Consider the following 17,380-nt stretch of genomic DNA (forward strand, 5'->3'; position numbering starts at 1 on the left):
CTTTTTGAAGAGATAGTTTTTGGCTTTGTTGGTTTTCTTTGTTGTATTATTATTTCCCCCCTTCATTAATTCCTGCTGTTTATTATTGCCTTCCTTGTAGCATCTCAAAGTTTAATTTGCAATTCTTTTACTAAAATCTTAAGATGGAAACCCGGTGCATTGTTTCTTGATCCTTTCTTCTTTACTAATGATGCATTTAAGGCTATAAATTTCTCTTAAGCATGCTTTGGCTGCATCCCATATGTTTCGATATGTTTCAGTTTTATTATCTTTCATTAAAATATTTTCTAATTTCCATTGTGATTTCTACATTGACTCATGGGTTGTTTAGGAATGTACTGCTTCCTTTGACATCACATTAATCCGGTCAAGCCCTGAGCTCTTTAAAAGTGATTCAGGATTTCTGCAGCCAGCTCTCTTTCTGGATCACCCCTTCCGGGGGAGTCTCGCCTGAAGGCCTGAGGTGTCTAACCTGGCCCTTCCTCCTGAGTTCCCTTTTTGTCACCCAGCCCCATAAGACTCCTGGAAGCTCAAAGGGAATGTTAAGTCATCCTGCTGCTCGGCTTCCGGCTTAACCTTCCTCGTAATTCTTGATCTAGTCCTTCGGATTAAGCATGGCCATTTATAGAGCCTCAGTTCTAAAATGTGCGAAACACAAATTTTCTCATTAATTTCTTAGTAAGATTAATCTTCTTGGGGTCCCTTTCTGATAGTTCTTCACAGGGCCTCTGGGACCCCTGCTGCCTCTTTCCCAAGTTCATCCTTTCCAGGTCTGAAACCAAAAGCAAAGTGTAGGGGATACAAAAGCCAAAGCCAATTGTCCTATAATTCTTTATCTCCCCCTGTAGATGCGGCTGGCGCTTGAAGGGAACCCTCTGCAGGGGTTTACAAGGAGCAGTTCCTAAGGCTCTCCCACAGGGGCTTCCTTGCTGTCAGTGTGAATGCCCTGACTGGTCATATCACCCTTTTCCCTTTGGCTGCCAGGAAGCCCAGAGTGTGGAGCTAAATTTACAGGTCACCTCTAGCGACGAGGTCCGTGTATAGAGACTGGATGTGACTTTTCCTCCCTGGCTAGACTTCTTCCGCTTGTTTCTCTTCTCCTTAGCTCAGAATTTTTGTTAATTTCATATATTTTACCAAGTTATATATTTTACCATGAAAGTCTCTGTGACCTTCCGTGAAGCTGGAGTTACTTCAATTTTGTCAATCTGTGTAGCCACTTGGAGTTTATTTATGTAAAAATTTTCAACTCTGGAGACATTTGAAAGACAGCAGAATGGGTCCCAGAGAAATAAGAATTCTGAGGAGTACTGTAATTTCTAGAATTTATTGTGAAATTAGATTTTTATGACTCTTTGCCATACATATTCTCTTGCTTAAGATTATTCATCATTCTATATTGCTTTGCATGAAAAACACATTTCAAAATCAAAATTACTAAGCCGTGTTCTCCGATTAACCAGGAGCAAAGGCAGGTAGACAAATCTGGCCATGCTGGCCACTGAGCATGAAAATATGAAGATCGATTTTACAAAGTCATGGACACAGGAAAGAAATTAATTATCAAAATCGGAAACTATAGTATTAGTCATTATTGCCATACACTAATATATAAGTATCAGTATTTCTCCAAAACATACACTAATGTAAGTAAAATGTAATTAATGTCATTAAAAAGTTCAAATCTATCAAATATGTTATAGTACTGTACTATTTATTGTATTTTTTCTTTTTTCGTTTGACATGCAAAACCATGTACAAAAGGGTTAGAAAAAGAAAAAAATTCACTATCTGCTTTTCTTTTTGACCCATTATTAATATTGCTGCATTTATCATTATTGCTAAAAATAATGTCCTACATGGGGGCGCCTGGATGGCTCAGTCGGTTGAGCGTCAACTTCGGCTCAGGTCATGATCTCGCGGTCCGTGAGTTCAAACCCCGCGTCGGGCTCTGTGCTGACAGCTTGGAGCCTGGAGCCTGCTTCGGATTCTGGGTCTCCCTCTCTCTCTCTCTGCCCCTCCCCTGTTCGCGCTCTGTCTCTCTCTCTCAAAAATAAACAAACAAAAAAAAATAACGTCCTACAGAAGCAGGGGTAATAAGTCTCCTCCCTGGAGGTCACTCCACGAGGCAGGCTATGGGCACCTGCCAGGTGCTGGAGAAATCTCTGCTAACCCAGACTTCCGGCCGCCTTGATGTTCTCTCCCTGCGTCTTGATGTCCCTCCCATCCTGCATTCCGCTTCCTCAAGGATAAAGGTGTTCTTTGCACACCTTTCTTCAGGCCAAGGCTTTTCAGTTTCCTCTGCACTGGCCTTTGTTACCAAGTCCGGTCTCCTCCCTGGAGAGCAGCTTCCTGTTTGTGCTCTTCCTGCCAAGGAGCTCCATCAGTCAGCTGCCTGGGCCCCCTTCCTGGCCCAGCCCCTTCTTACTGTGTGGTCTTAAAGCAGGTCACTTCACCTCTCCCTATCTTTCTCTGTAAAACCCAGATAATGCTACTTCCAGAATAAAGAAAGGGTTTTCTTTAAGCCCTTTGAGCTTCAGATGGAGGCACCACAGCCCTGCCCGGGGCCGCGCCGGCCACCATGTGATTAGGTAATGTGAGACGCGCGGCTCATTATGCTTTGTCTGCAGTGAATGCGGCCCGGCCACAAAGCGCTGGAACTTTCGGTACATTGAAACCCCCACGGTAAGCGGGGATTGCCTTACACTCCAATAAAGCACACCAGAAAAGAGCAGTCATTTTGACTAACCCAGTCCTCAATGAACACTCGCATTTGATTTCTTCTGCTGAGTAGAAGACGGGTAAGTAAGACACGACCTATTTACAGGTGGAGGGACCTGTATCCCCAGACCAGCATCCCCAGAAGCTTCCTCTGCAAGACACAGAAGACTCCCGGGCAGTCCGGCCTTGCTGGGCAGAGCGGGAGCTATGCCTGTGCGGAGGTGAGGAGAAGTCAATGGCTACCATACATTGACCTCCTACTACGTGCCAAGAATTATGCTAGGTATGTTTTTCCATCCCAAACCCTCAAGATAACTGTATTAAACCCTAGCTACGTTCTGAGAACAAAAGGAAACAAAAACACCCGCTAATCTTTATACATTTTTCACCGTAATGAAAGCCTATCCGTTTGGGCCCTGTAGATCTGAGCCCAGAATTTTGGCCTGAGGCCTCCTCCCTGATCCTCAGGCTTTAAGACCACACAGCATGGGTCAGCAAACCACAAAGGGAAGGCTTACTTTTCTCACCCTGACCCAGACCTCTGAAGCCTTCCTGATGACGCCTTGGGCAGGGCTCACTCAGCTTGACAAACTTTTACCCGGAACCCTCTGATCCCATTTTGATGAATGAAGTCAAAACCCCAGTGGGTTCGCTCATCTGGCTGCTATAGCACAGCCAGTCAAAGGTAGGTCTTGGCTGTGTTTTCCTGCGAGCTGCTTAGGAACTGGGGGTGTGCTGGGGAGGGGCCGGAAGGGACCCTGGAATCAGGGAAGATACGGGCACGTATCCTTCTGGCTGGGGCTTCTCCGATTAGGCCAAGGATAGGTGCATGGAAAGAACAGGCTGGGGATGAGATTGGTGAAGAATTTCCCTTGGTGAGAGAAGAGGGAGGGGTCCACAGGACTGGCGGCTTGGATCAGATCCTCCAGTGATGCCTAGAGGCTGGGGCTTCTGGAGGTCCCAGGTAAGGAGACAGCTCTGCTCCCTGGGGAGGAGTCTATTATGTCAATTGCTGGGAAACATGGTTAGTTGAACTGACTCTCTATTGCCCTGGCATGTGGTGGTGGGGGGGGGCGGGGAGCGGGGGTCCCGTTGTTAGGGAAACCATGGAGAGGAAGGAAACAAAACGCTTTGGATGGGTGCTGCACTCCCCTGGGTCCGCCTGCTGGGTGCTGATTGGACAGCCCGTCCAGAAGAGGTTTCATGTTATGCAGGCAACTGTTGTTGCCCAGAGAGCCCAGGGCTGCCTCGCTCCCTCGGGAGCTGATGTTTCGGGAACCGTGGAAGCAGCTGGTTTATGGAAGCGTCAAACAACGTGAGCTGCGGAACCTGCCAAATCCCAAACAGCTCTTGCCAAGCACCCTTTCTTCTAGATTTCGAACTCATCTGTGTTTCAAAAGCAATTTTGTTTAAATGGCTTATCCCCCCCTACTCCCAATCTGTGGGAAGCTGCCACGCGCAGGCAGGAAAGGGACTCTCCAGGATCCATTCGCGACGGCTGCCGTGAGCCAGAACCCGGGGCTGAGGCCGCACAGGAGTCAAGGGCCCGCATTCCTAGGAGGGGGTGGAGGGGGGGCGCCCGCAAGGGAACACAGAGGGCAGGTGTGTGGCTCCTCAGTCCCCTGGCTTAGGTCTCCAGGCAGATAATTTTGCAACTTTCAATTCCTAACCCAGCCAGCATTGTTTGTACTTGGGACAAGTCATTCGAGCGTGGGGACTAGGGACACGTCATGTATTATCTTCACTTCTCTAAGAAAGGTGTGGGGCTTCCCTTGAATGAATGAACGAATGAATGGGCTTATGGTGTCGGCCATTGGCAAATTCTGTAGCTCCCTGCCCACCCAAGGACTTCTCCAAGGAGCCTCTGGGGGCTCCTTACAGGGAACCTGGTCCTGAGGACATGTGTACCATGTAGCCCTCCATCACACCGTCTTGTCCAGACCCTAGGGCTTCTGGGAGAGAGGGGGAAGAGCAACAATGCCTCCAGACATTGGGCAAACCGCTGGTCTAATTCATTCACTATGGCCACTTTTTCATCCGTAGGCCCGGCACTGCTTGTGTAGTTGGGTCTGTGAAGGTTCCCTTTCAAGTAGGACAGCTGCTTGGCGTTCTGGGCTCACCATGTGGAGGGCAGATGTGACATCCTCTCGGAAGACACTTGTTGGTGGGCAGCAAAGTCGAAAGGCAAACCCCCACGAAACCTGGCTAACTTCTTTTTCTTTTTGACTTTCCAGATCTCAGTACCCATCTGGATACTTCATTAGGGTCCTAAGACATCTGGGGACCAGCGATGGAAGAAACGTGCTTGTGTCGGGCGCCTATCATACGCCCGCACTGTGCTGAGCCCTTTCCAATATGGTATCTCGGATAGTCCCCCACCAAAAAAAAAAAAAAAAAAAGAAAGAAAAGAAAAGAAAAGAAAAGAAAACCTGACAGAGTGGAATTATCATTTCCATTTTATGAGTGAGGAAACAGGCTCAGAGAGGCTGAGTGACCTACCCAAGGTCACACAGGAGGGAAATAGCAGTTCCTGAATTTGAACCAAGATGATGACATTGTCAAGGGGCAGTTTGGGAGGTTTCCATTGCGGCCCCATCTCCGGCAGCAACGTCCTTCCCCATGACATCCCGCTCCCCCAAATAAATACACAGTCTGAGTAAGAAGAATATGCAGGGGACACGATGACACTTTCGGGGTTCCCCTGCCTCCTCCCTTTCACAGAGATGGCTGCCCCAAGCCCCTCTGCACAGACACCCTGGAGTCCCCACTAAATCAAGATCCGTCTGACTCTGAAGGACAGGTCCTCCCAATACAACCGGATGTCAGTTCTCTTCGATTCCTACCAGGAAGACCTTTGCTTTCTTAAAACCTTTACGTAGAAGAGCCAGTCAGTCAGTGTAGGATTCCCCTAATGGAGACCCGATTCCAGATTTTCACCACAGATTCCAGAATTTCACCAGCCTACCCAAGGTCACCAGCCCAGGAAATGCCCCACACTTCTCAGGGAACAGTGATGCATCGCATCCTGGAGGGGAGCACGGGCGTGAAGAAGCCCAGCATAAGTGATGTAGATTAGAGTTTCAATTTATGTTGAAGCATCTGCTGGCCAAGGTCCAGTTCATTTTGGGTTCCAGCTAAATTTATTCGGCCTCAGGCGCCTGGGTGGCTCAGTCGGTTAAGCGTCCAACTTCAGCTCAGGTCATGATCTCGCGGTCCGTGAGTTCGAGCCCCGCGTCGGGCTCTGTGCTGACAGCTCGAAGCCTGGAGCCTGCTTCGGATTCTGTGTCTCCCTCTCTCTCTGCCCCTCCTGTGCTCATGCTCTGTCTCTCTCTCTCTCTCAAAAATAAATAAACATTAAAAAAAAATTAAAAAAAAGTCTATCTGGTCTCTAGATATAGAGACCATGGGTGTTTAATGTGGCCGTCCTGACACGGCTCTTCCCTCCGTGCCATGCAACCTCCACCCTGGAAGTGTGTCAGGGACCCAGGGTCAAGGTCAGCCATGGCCTTGTATTTCAGACAGGAATTGGTTTTCAGATTATATGTTCACAAGTGAAGGGCTTGTCATGGGCTGGCTGGAGAATGCAAAAACAAGCCAAGATCCTGGGAATTCAGAAACATAAATAAGCATGAGTACCTTTCACCTGCTCCCTCCTTCCCCGGGAGGGCTATGCCTGATGCTGTTACTATTTTGTGCTCCTAGTCTCCGTACAGTCGCGAAACACTTTTACAGACAGGACTTAGTTTTGACCCGCAAGCACTACTGTGCCCGTTTTAAAGATGAGACATTGGAGACACCAGGAGGTGAATGGCTTTGCCCAAGGTCACGGGCTCAGTAAGTCCAGGAGAGGAGAGGCTCACGTCCGCTGATTTCATGCCTGGCACTCTGTGCATCAGATCTGGAATGTTCTCCCTAAAAGGGCAAAGGGCTAATGCGACCTTTGAGGAGCCTGGTTAGTTGGCCTTGGCCTAAGACCTGGTGCTTCAGAGTAGTTGGCCTTGGCCTAAGACCTGGTGCTTCAGAGTTGAGTTTGATGCTCTTTTGCATCCGCGTGGCCATCCTAGGCAGGCACTGCGTCTACGTCAGGCGCGGGCACAACCTCTAGAGAAGAGGTGGCTTCTAGTGAGCCACAGGCCAGGTCACCTGAAGGGACTCTGTTGGCCTCCCCCCGATGGGAGCTGACCGAGGTGGGGAAGGGGGAGACAGCGCCTGGGGTAAGCGACGGTCTCCATCAGCTTCTGAACGACCAGTGTGCTCTGTCCCCCCTCCCAATGGCAGCCCGAGAAGCTGGCGGTCTCTGAGGTGGTGTTTGGGTGACAGGGGGCTTCCCCGGGTCTGATTGTTTTCTGCTGAGGCCATCTTGGGACTACCGCCATGGGCCACCTGGAGCGCCATCCGAGGAACATAAGGCACATCGACGTGGCTGTGGTTCCTGGGACAGGAGCTGAATTAGGCTTCGCACTGGATGGGGCCGGATTTGTCTCCTTCTGGCACGCTGGCCCTGCCCTGGTTCAGGGGCTGGTGTGAGGGACAGGGTGCGGTCCGCCACCTCAGGGGCTGACCAGAGGAACGTACCTGAAGGCCAGGGAAGCAGTGGCCCCACTGGCAGAAGCTACCCGGCACCCCAAAGATGTGGGACACCCCCGATTCCTGCACTGCGTACTGTGTGGGCAGATGCCCCTGAGGACAGCAGCCCCTCCAGGCCTCCCCCCTGCCTCCCCTTCACCCCACGAGCTCTGCTCCTTGAAACGAGCCCTCCTCCTCTTTCCAGCCAATGATTTCAAAATCCTGCCATTTCCAGGGCTCCACATACAGTGGGTGCGCGAATATTCGACGAATCGACGAGCAAGTATCTCATCTTACACCCTGCAGGGTAGGTATTAGCACCCTCATACCCTGAGGGTGAGTCATGAGAACCCCCCCCTCACGGCCAGACTCCTGGGGTCAGCTCCCCTCGGCTTGCCCCGCCTGCCCAGGTGGGTGTCAGCTTGGAGAGTCGTGGGGCCACAAGGACCCAGGTGCATCATTGCCAGTCCCGCCCCTGAGGTGTCCTTGCCGTGGTCAGGATGCAGAGCAGACTGGAGTGGCTGTGAGCCGGCCTGGGGGTGGCAGGAATCACAGGGGGTGCTCCTGGAATGTCCCGTGTGGGTAAACACCGGCCCACATGGTCAGGGCTGGGACAGAACATTTGCTGAGGCTGAAGCCCTCTATGTGCTAAAGGAAACCCGCCAAGAGAGCCTGCCTGGGATACGCCCCTCGGTGTTTCCTCAGAACTGCCCCGGGGGTCAGGGGTCAGGGGTCAGAGGCCGGCTCCCAGGAAGCGCCCCGCTCTTCAGAGTGAGGTTCAACTTCCAGATCCAGTCACCGAGCACTGGCTCCCCCTCCTTGTTCCTGGCCAGGCCATCCCCGGCTGTCCCCTGCCCACGGTAAGTCCTTCTGAGACTCATCGGCAGCGGGGTCTCCCGCACCCCTGACCGTGGGGTTGGTAAAACGTGCTTCTTCCTGAAGCGGTTTCCTCTTTTGTTTGCAGTTGAAAACCATGACCACGAAAGTGACTTCCACGGGGCCGCTGTAATCGGCCCTTGCATAATGGCGTTGGGGACAGTGTTTGGGGGAACAGGAGGGGGTGGCTGTGCTTCTCCATCATTTGTGAGATGCATTTTAGTGAAGTGATACGGTCTCCCCAGGCCCTTCCGGGCTCGGAGAGAAGAAGGTGTCCCCTGGGAGGGAAGCTCCTTTACCAACCTGCCCGTCCTCCCTCACCCTGTGCTGCTGACCCCGCGTCCCTTTCTCTCCGCCGAAGGGGGACTTTGGGCATCTTCAGATTCCCCTGCGTTTGCCTCGCGAGATGCCCCGTATTTGTCCAACTCAAGGTGACGCACGCGGACGCTGGAGTCAGAAGTCAGACCGAGGGCTCAAATCACAGCGGCGGCACTTAGGAGCTTTGTAACTTTGCAACTTTGTTCTTTGACCTGCCTCGGTTTCCCCATCGTGAAACAGGCTTGCTGTGAGAGGATGGGATGAGTTGATCCCCGGAAAGCCGTTGAAACCCTGCCCGGCCCCATTTTGCTATTGCCGCCGTCTCTTGGCTTCTTTCCGTAGGGACTACTTTGACCATCGCTGCCTGACCTTTGAACTCGTCCAGGTCCTGGGAGCCGGGCTGGCTGATTGTCCTGCGATACCGTGCCCTGTGCCTTTCCCCCCCGCCTCTGGCGCCGAGCAACATCCCCCAAGTTTGCCCACCTCCGGGGCGAACATAGTATCGAAACTGCTCCCGGTAGAGAGGCGTGTAGCCGACAGAAACCACGCAGTCACGTGTGGTTTGCAGTTGGCTCACGGGAGTGGGTGTCGTGTTGTCGCTTGTGAGTGATTGCAGGCCCAGATCATGCTTCCCTTTAGCCATCTCGCCCGCTCCCAGGGTGAGAGGTCAGGGTGCCAAGCGCCCCCAAGTAGGAAGTGACTTGGTTCCCCGTGGGAGACCCGGAGCTCGCTGGCTTCCCCACCTGCAGCCCCTGAGTGCCGCCCAGCGCTGCTGAATCCGTGCGCACAGCTGGCGGCTCGGGACCCCGCGGCTCTGGGGGGCCCCGGGGGGGGGGGGGGGGCGGTCCTTTTGAAACCAGCCAGAGCTGCATGTGTGTTTGGCTGGTGCCGGAGAACACGGGGGTGCGCCCGTGACTGCAATGACGTTAGGCAGCCAAAGCAATGGAAATATGTCGAGAGCAACTTGGTCAACCCAGCTAGCTGGTGCGAAATCGTAAAATGTGGGGCCAGGTTCTGTGCCAGAAGTGTGTCATTCAAGTGAAGTAGCCGGAAAGGAATGTTCCTGGCACATGTTCCCCCGGGTCACACTTGCAAACGCCCACCTTCCTAGCGCAGAGTGGGCGCCTCTTCCCTGGGCACCCGGGGACACCTGCTGTAGACGCGGTCTGCCTACCCCTGCGTGCCTGGGGACGGAGTCCCGGAGCCCGGGCCACCTTGGGCTCCCCTCCTAGGCTGCACAGAGCTTCCTGCATCGTGCCTCAGGCAGCCAGTCCCTGTGACCCCTGGACTCGTCACAATTGTACGGGCAGCATGCACGGTCACAAACGGCCCGTCGATGGCCTCTACGGTAGGAAGGCCATCCTGATGGTGATGTGCAAAGCAGGTAGCGGTGACCACTGTCCAGGCCCCACAGACAACCGGCTCCTGTGCTGGCCCGCCTCGGCACCCCGACAGGGTGGCACCGTTGGTACCGTTCCCCTTCACTCAGCAGCTCAGGTACCCGAGGCTCCGCTAAATTACCTGTTGGGGCTACAAAGGGAGGAAGCGGCCGGGCGGTGATTCAGCCCTAGGCCTGTCTGATGTCCCAGCTCATCCCTTTCTCCACTGGGACAAGAGGCCTCCTCTTCTCTCACGGTGCACAAAGTTCGGACGAGAGTCAGCTCCCTAGGAGAGCCTCGAGAAGGTAACCTAATGGGCTCCACCGTGGGAACAGGCATCTTAACGCCCCAGAAGTCAGAGCTCAGGGCTTCCCACGGCTCTGGCACTGGGGTGCTTCTCCACCCCTGCGTGCTGCCCTCTTTGGAAGAAAACCATCTTTTATCCCCCATAGCCACTCTTTTTTGACACCAGTTTTAATTGAGGCACCCTCTCTCTGGGAGATTGCAAAAATTAAATCGTTTTTAAGCAATCAAACAACGCTTCTGGGGTTTGTAACAAACTTGTGAAATTTGCGGAACTTGGCGGTTGAGGCTCCCTGGGTCTTGCTTCCCGGGGCCCCGAGGAGCTTCGAGCTGGCTCTCTGTTCTCTCTGGTTTACAGCTGATCGTGCCAACTGGGGCCCAGCCATTGAGTCTTGGACCAAGAAGGCAGTGGGTTCTGAAACAATCAAGGGGCTCCGGGAGACGACCTCCGGTCCGGGTTGTTGGCCCCGCCTTCCCTCTGTCACTGTGGGAAAGTCATGCAGGCAGTGGGTGGCCGGGTGGTCCCCTCCACAGAGGACGTCTCTGTTGTTCCCACAGGGTTCCACCACCCAGGGACACACAGATGAGCATTCAACTTCCCCTTGGGACACTTCACTCTCTCCCTTTCAACCAAACAGACTCCGGGGTCTCCTGAAGGTGGCCCACACTTCATTTTACAATACTCTGCTTCTTCTCCCAGGCGGAGGCTGTCTCCACCCATGGAACATAGCAGTGAAGGCACTTCCATGCCTCAGCAGCCCCTGGGCCCCTATTGTCACGGTGTAAGCAGAGTGCACAAGGCTGAGCATGTCTCTGGTTCCTCCACATACTTAGCTAGAAACTCAGATCCATGTGGCCAGGACTTGGACAGGGTCAAGGCCAGCACGATGATCGTAACTTTATAACTCACCTTCCCTTGCCTTTGACGTAACAGAGGGAGCCCTCTTCTGTGCAGGAGGACTTACAGGGAACAGGGAGCCAGGAAGCCTTCTTGTCCTTGGTATTTGGAAGGCAAAGCCCCTCTATTTATCTCCTCGTAGTAACGAACCTGGAGTCTGGGCCAGAAGGCTGGGTGCTGGACCCTTTACCAGCCATGGACTTGCACTTTCTTGTCATTTATATGGTGGGGAGAATACCAGCACCTGCCTCACAGGACTGTCGTGAAGATTAAACGCATGCGAAGTGCTTACAACGATGCCAGGCAGATAGTAAATGTATATTATTTGTATTACATGATTCCAAACGAGAAATGATCTTGCGCTCAGTGAGAATCCCCGGTAAAGGACACCATGGCTCCTCACAGAATAATGTGAATGTCCTTCCCCGGGACCTGGGAATGTGTTAGGTTACATGGCAAAGGGGAATGAAGGTCATGGGAGGAATTAAGGCTGCGGATCAACGGACTTTATTATTCTTTTATTATTATTTTTAGGTTTACTTTGGAGAGAGAGACAGAAAGACAGAGACTGAGACTGTGAGCAGGGGGAGGAGCAGAGAGACAGGGAGACACAGAATTCTAAGCAGGCTCCAGGCTTCGAGCTGTCGGCACAGAGCCTGACGTGGGGCTCGAACCCACGAACCGCGAGATCGTGACCTGAGCCAAGGTGGGGCCCTTAACCGATGGAGCCACCCAGGCACCCCCAGCTGACTTTAAGCTAGGGAGATGATCCAGGATTCTCCAAGTGGACCCAATGTAATCACAAGGGTCCTTACAGGTGGAAGAGGGGGCAGAAGACGAAGGTCAGAGGAGACACGGTCGTAGAAGAAAGATACAGAGGGAGGCACCCTGGTGGAGTGGAGTAAGGAGGCCACCAGGCAAGGAGTGCAGGTGGCCTCTCAGAGCTGGGGGGCAAGGACAGAGAGTGTCCCTAGAGCTTTTGGGAGGAGCCCAGGCTTGTCGTCCTCCAGCGTTAGCCCAATGAGACCCGAGGCCGACTTCTATCCAGAACCATGGAGGCATGTTGTTTAAGCAGCCAGATCTGTGGTGATTTGTTTCAGTCGCAGTAGGGAGAGGATCACCCAGGGCTATCCCTGTGTGTCCTGCGTGCTGCCTCGGTGACTGATCCCTGTGCTTGGACACCCCCCCCCACCACAGCTCAGTAAGACTCCAGGACTGGGGGCACCTGTGTGGCTCGGTCGGTTGAGCAACTGACATCGGCTCAGGTCATGATCTCACGGCTCATGAGTTCGAGCCCCACGTCGGGCTCTGTGCCGTCAGCTCAGAGCCCGGAGCCTGCTTCCGATTCTGTGTCTCCCTCTCTCTCTGCCCCTCCCCTACTTGCACTCTGTCTCAAAAATAAATGAAATGTTAAAAAAAATAAAAAAAAAAAAAAAGACTCCAGGACTTTTTTTCCATCACGAAGGCTTTAGATTCTCTTAAGATGGGGAGGCAGCTGGCATTCGTAGCCTGTAATATTTGGGAGGCTCCTGTGGCTTATAAGGGCGACCAACGGACCAACCAGTTGAGGGTTCTTCCCTACGTGAAAGGGACTATAGATGTTCCAGCCTGGGCTTCAGCCCCTCACACGAGTCCTTCTCTTTTAGGAAACCGTCAAATCCAGTAAAAACATCAGCACAGAGTGGATTCTCCCATGAATCCACTGTCCTCCGCGTCACCCACTGCTGATGTTCTGGAAAGACTTCCCTCCATATATAGGGGACGCTGATGCCTCCCTTCGCGGGCTCGCCATCCCTCCCCGGGCCTCCTTCCTTTCTCAAACAAGGTTAGGATTTATAACTTCTTTCAGGGCAACATCTGGCTCATTTCCATCAAGTTCTTGTTTTCTTTTTCTTGTTTTAATCCTCCGTCTAAGGTCATTTGATTTCAGTTCAGTTGCATCTCGCGCCCGCTCCCCCCACCCCCTACCCCTTCTTGTTCGTTTGGCCTTTGGAGATAGTGAAGCCGAGGTGTGAGGACTCACTACCCACAGCTGACGACTCGCTCGGGTTGAGAAGTGAAAGTGCTGGCTGGGACCCTCTTTCTTTCTTTTTTGGCCGCAGAGCCACAAGGCTGGGTCCCCAGCGAGCCGCCTGAGGACATCTTGTGGCACTGTATCTGCTCCCCGCCCCCCCTTACCAACCGCCGGGCTCTGTTGTCATTGCTGATTTTTTTTTTTTTTTTTGTAAGTTTTTGTTGGTTTTAGAAATTCGCTAGCTCTGTACTTTCTAGACTGGGCTTGCCAGCATGAAAGCAAAACCAGGGCAAGGAGAACAAAGCGGGAGAGGCTGGCAGAAAGCGAGGCCACACTTCGCGAGGCCACGGCAAGCTCCCTGGGCGGGAGGGGCGCCGGCCAAGCCTGAAGACGCCTCCGAAAACTTCTCATGGCCCGAGGGTTTAAAATACCCACACTTCCTGCGCTTCGGAGAGGGTATGCGCAGAATGTGAGTGAGTCACCAGTGGTGGTTTTCAAATGTGTCTGTCATGAGGAGGTGTCATCAAAAGCTCATCCTGTTCCAGATCTTATTTTTTCCACTCTCGGCTCTGCAGCCTATAAAGGCCGAATGCTGCAAACCAGCGTTCGTGTTGGGCGCAGAAAGTGAAGGGCGAATTAATTGCACTGCAGCAAGTAAAAACCCGACTCTTAGGGAAGAAAGAAAGAAAGAAAGAAAAAAAAAAAAGAACGTGTAAACAGTGTGGAGATTGAGTTTCAAAGCCCTTGTTTTCGAAAAGTTTAATTATATTTCAACTCAAGCCAAACTGTCAAAACATGGGGGGGGGAAGGGGGTGATCTGCCTGCTTTGAAAGCGCATTAGCCTTCTTATGTAAAAGCCTATAATTGATATCCAAGCCGAAACTAGAGACGTGCAGAGAGAGGGGATGGCCTCTCCCCGCCGCCCAAACGGCCCTTCCCTATCGACCACGTGCAGCTCTTCAGAGCTCGGTCGGCAAAGTGGGAAACTGGAGAGGAGAACAAAGGAAACGCAAAATGCTCCGTGAACGGAGAGGGCTTAAACTATCAGGCCTGGTTTACGCAACGCGTGGGCCCAGTGCATTGTTGATGATCATTTACATAAGAGGAAACCCAGGAGAGCTGCTCACCGTCCGAGCCGCAATGTTCTAGGAAGCAGCAGGCGTCGCCTTCTTGCTCCTGAGAAGCGGGGATGTGCCTGCCCTGTGCCCCTGGGGCTCGGACCCAGCCTGGGGCCTCTCGGAGAAGGCCACCGGTCCCAGCCAGGGGCCGGTTTTCAGGCTCCTCCTCTTCTTCCAGACTCCACTCGGTCACTTCCCCCAGAAAGGGACCCCTGGGTGGTGAAGGCTTTGCCCTCCTCATCTGAGCTCCTATTCCCGTCTCTCCTTTGGTGATCTAGAACTTTCTGGTTGCCACGGCCGAGATTCTTGACCCTGTTCGTTTGACGTCTGAGAGTTCTCTATGTTCAGAAACCATTCTCGAGCAGAATCAGGTTTGAGCGGAGGGAAAATTCACGATGTCAGCCACATGACACATGTTTGGCGTGGGGCTAGAGTAGGCATCAAAGCAGACCATGACTGGGACAACAATAGCAAAAGGGCTGGGAATTACTGGGCTAAAGTGCGAGTTCTTAGAGGTGGCCACTGTCCTTCCTCCTTTTACGGTCAGGCCTCTGGCCTCTGAGCAGACCAGGTTCACCCCGCAGGCCCTGCCTGGGACCGTCTCTGTCATTTCACTCTCCCTTTGGATGCTGATAGTTTAAAAGAAGCCTAGGGGCGCCTGGATGGCTCAGTCAGTTGAGCTTCCGGCTTCCGCTCACGTCACGATCTCACGGTTTGTTGGTTCGAGCCCCGCGTCAGGCTCTGTGCTGACAGCTCGGAGCCTGGAGCCTGCTTCTGATTCTGTGTCTCCCTCTCTCTCGGCTCCCTCCTGCTTGTGCTCTGTCCCTGTCTCTCTCTCTCTCCCCAAAATAGCTAAATAAACATTAAAAAATTTTAAAAAAACAACAGCACAAGCTTAGGTATGTATGAGGTGGACGCTTCTGTGATTAGAGCCCTGTCTTCTTCCATCCTGGTGACACACAGCCACTTTCTTCCTCCTGGTTTTCCTTCCTGATCTCCCCCAACTGTGAAGCATCCCCACGTAACCCACTGTTGGGTAGAGTGGACTTTTTGGTTTCTGGTCTGGGACTCTCCGATGACCTCAGAAGAGAGCTGCCAGATAAAATACAGGACGCCCGGTTCAATGTGAATGTCAGATCAACAGTGAATCATTTTTAGTGCAAATATGCCCGAAATACCAGGTTAAGAAAAGTATGTCCCATGAAATATTGAGGCCATGCTTACACTCAAAAATTATGTGTTGTTTGTCCGAAGTTCACGTTTAACGGGGCACCCCGTATTTTTGTTTGCCGAATATGGCAGCTGGTCCAGAGCTCCGTGTGTTCTAAATGAACGTGGGCTCCGTCAGCTATGCGAAGGAGCAGATTCTAATCCGGATCAGGGCCTGACGGCAGAGTAGGGGGAGGGCTGCGTTTTCCACATGAACCCCTAGTGAGTAAAACCAACCAGGCCAGATTTTCCATTGTTACTTCCTCCTTGGCCTTGTTCTATGTCTAGGGGTACACTGTCTACATCTCTGTCATAGCACAAGTCAAGCTTCCGTCCCTAAGAGACCATGTCTGATAATCTGTGGGCCTGGCAGGTGCTCGATGTGGGTAAGCAGAGCTGGTGGCTTGGGAAGGAGAAGGTCGTACCAGGCTCCCTAGGCCATGCCTGGATGGCAGAAGTCGTGTTTCTGACCACCTCCAAATGACTGGGAAGCCAGCAGAAGCCATCATGCCGCTCGCAGAATGACAGCTTTCTCCTTTCTTATTCCAGACGGTTTGGAGTCTTTAAAACGTTGCTCCTGGGAGGCAGGAGGGGTGTGGGAAACTCGGAAACCAGTCGCCCGTGGAACACAGGGAAGGAGGGCCTCTAATTAAAAGCAGCTCCCAGCGCTATCTCAGCACCGGGGACCCAGCTGAGCAGGGATGGCCGCTCCCCTCACCGGCCGTTGCTAGGGGCAGGTGGCCTGGACAGACCCCGAGAAGGAGCACCTGGGGCTCCTCGAAGAAGAGAGTCTCCACACGACATCCTCACCCCTAGACTTCTAGTGCCTTCCTCCCCCCGCCCCTACCCAAAGCCGATGCTGGGCTCCGGGCTGGGTGCTCAGACAGAGCACACACAGCTTAGAGCTGCTCAGAGCCATCCTGTGTCTTTCATCTCAGAGAGAAAAGTCCTCTTTCAAGTTCTCCAAGAAATGCTCTCAGCAGAAGGCATTTACCGTTGAGCGCTGTTGTTGGACTATGTATTTCCAAGGTATTTACGCGATGGCGTACGTATTCGGACACAGCCGTGCTCTGTGACAGGTTGGCAGCATCGTATTTATTTCACAGATCCCAGAGGGGGCCCAGAGATGGTGATCGATTGGCCCCTGGTCACACAGCAAGTCGTCCTTTCATATCATATATGAGTGGTAGGTAGCATTGCAATGTTAGAGAGAAGAAAACAGAAAAGATATCACTCCTGGTATCCAGAAGGCAGGGACCTCTTGAGCCAACAGGAATACAGCGGGGAGAGGGGCAGGGTGGCAGCATGCCAGGGGGGAATAACACCAAGAGGAGAGAGTGACTTTGCTGGGCAGGGGGCCGCTGGGGTGTGTGGTCAGTCACGGCACTATGGTCACAGGCCAGAGCGAGGGTGTCTGGTGCTGAAGTTGAGCCTCTGGGTCATGGCTGTAAGACATCAGGCCAGCGGTTGTGGTCAGAGGGCCGGCTGACCTACAGCCACGTGGTATGGACAGAGGGGAGGTCGGGAGGCCTGAGCCTGGCGTCGCCTCTGACATTCGCAAAACTGGACAGGTCACCTCACCTCTCGGGGTCCTCTGCTGGGTGTCTTAATCTGAAACCGATGAGGGGGACTGGATTTGACCACTTCTACGATCTCTTCCTGAGAGCTCTCTCTAAGAGTTCCAGAATTTGCTATGAAGCCCCAGGCCCACTGCCTTGACTCAACAGTGGAGCTGATCGTGCAATCGCTCTGCTGATATTTACCGAACAGCTACTACGTGCTGAGCTCAGTCCATTGACAGAGGCTGTAGGAAACGAGCTCCAGGAAGTGTTCTTTGGGTCCAAGTTCTCGCTGCCCCCTGCACACTTGTTCGCCATCTCTTCTGCTCCCCGGGGGAGAGCAGAGGGATTTCTAGGTAGTTGCAGACACGAAGCCTCGGCAAGTTCTGACTTTGATCTTAGCAAAGTTGCATTCAGTA

The 17,380-nt window shown here is 52.8% G+C and overlaps 2 long non-coding RNA genes across 3 annotated transcripts; one reads left to right on the forward strand and one right to left on the reverse strand.

Annotated features, from left to right (window-relative positions):
- Window positions 1–2,387: 2,387 nt before the first annotated feature.
- On the forward strand, window positions 2,388–5,133 carry LOC121023190 (uncharacterized). Of its 2 annotated transcripts, none has more exons than XR_005787280.1 (3): window positions 2,388–2,685; window positions 2,828–3,406; window positions 4,956–5,133. It is a non-coding gene; the product is annotated as an uncharacterized LOC121023190 (long non-coding RNA). The 2 variants fall into 2 exon arrangements; XR_005787279.1 differs by having other exon boundaries at window positions 2,412–2,801; window positions 3,259–3,406.
- Window positions 5,134–13,803: 8,670 nt separating this feature from the next.
- On the reverse strand, window positions 13,804–14,482 carry LOC121023240 (uncharacterized). Its single transcript, XR_005787316.1, has 2 exons — window positions 14,203–14,482; window positions 13,804–14,061 (listed from the first exon to the last, which is right to left on the reverse strand). It is a non-coding gene; the product is annotated as an uncharacterized LOC121023240 (long non-coding RNA).
- Window positions 14,483–17,380: the final 2,898 nt, after the last annotated feature.

The sequence above is a fragment of the Herpailurus yagouaroundi genome, unplaced genomic scaffold (assembly GCF_014898765.1).
Source record: "Herpailurus yagouaroundi ecotype Mexico unplaced genomic scaffold, PumYag 530, whole genome shotgun sequence".
Classification (NCBI taxonomy): Eukaryota; Metazoa; Chordata; class Mammalia; order Carnivora; family Felidae; genus Herpailurus; species Herpailurus yagouaroundi.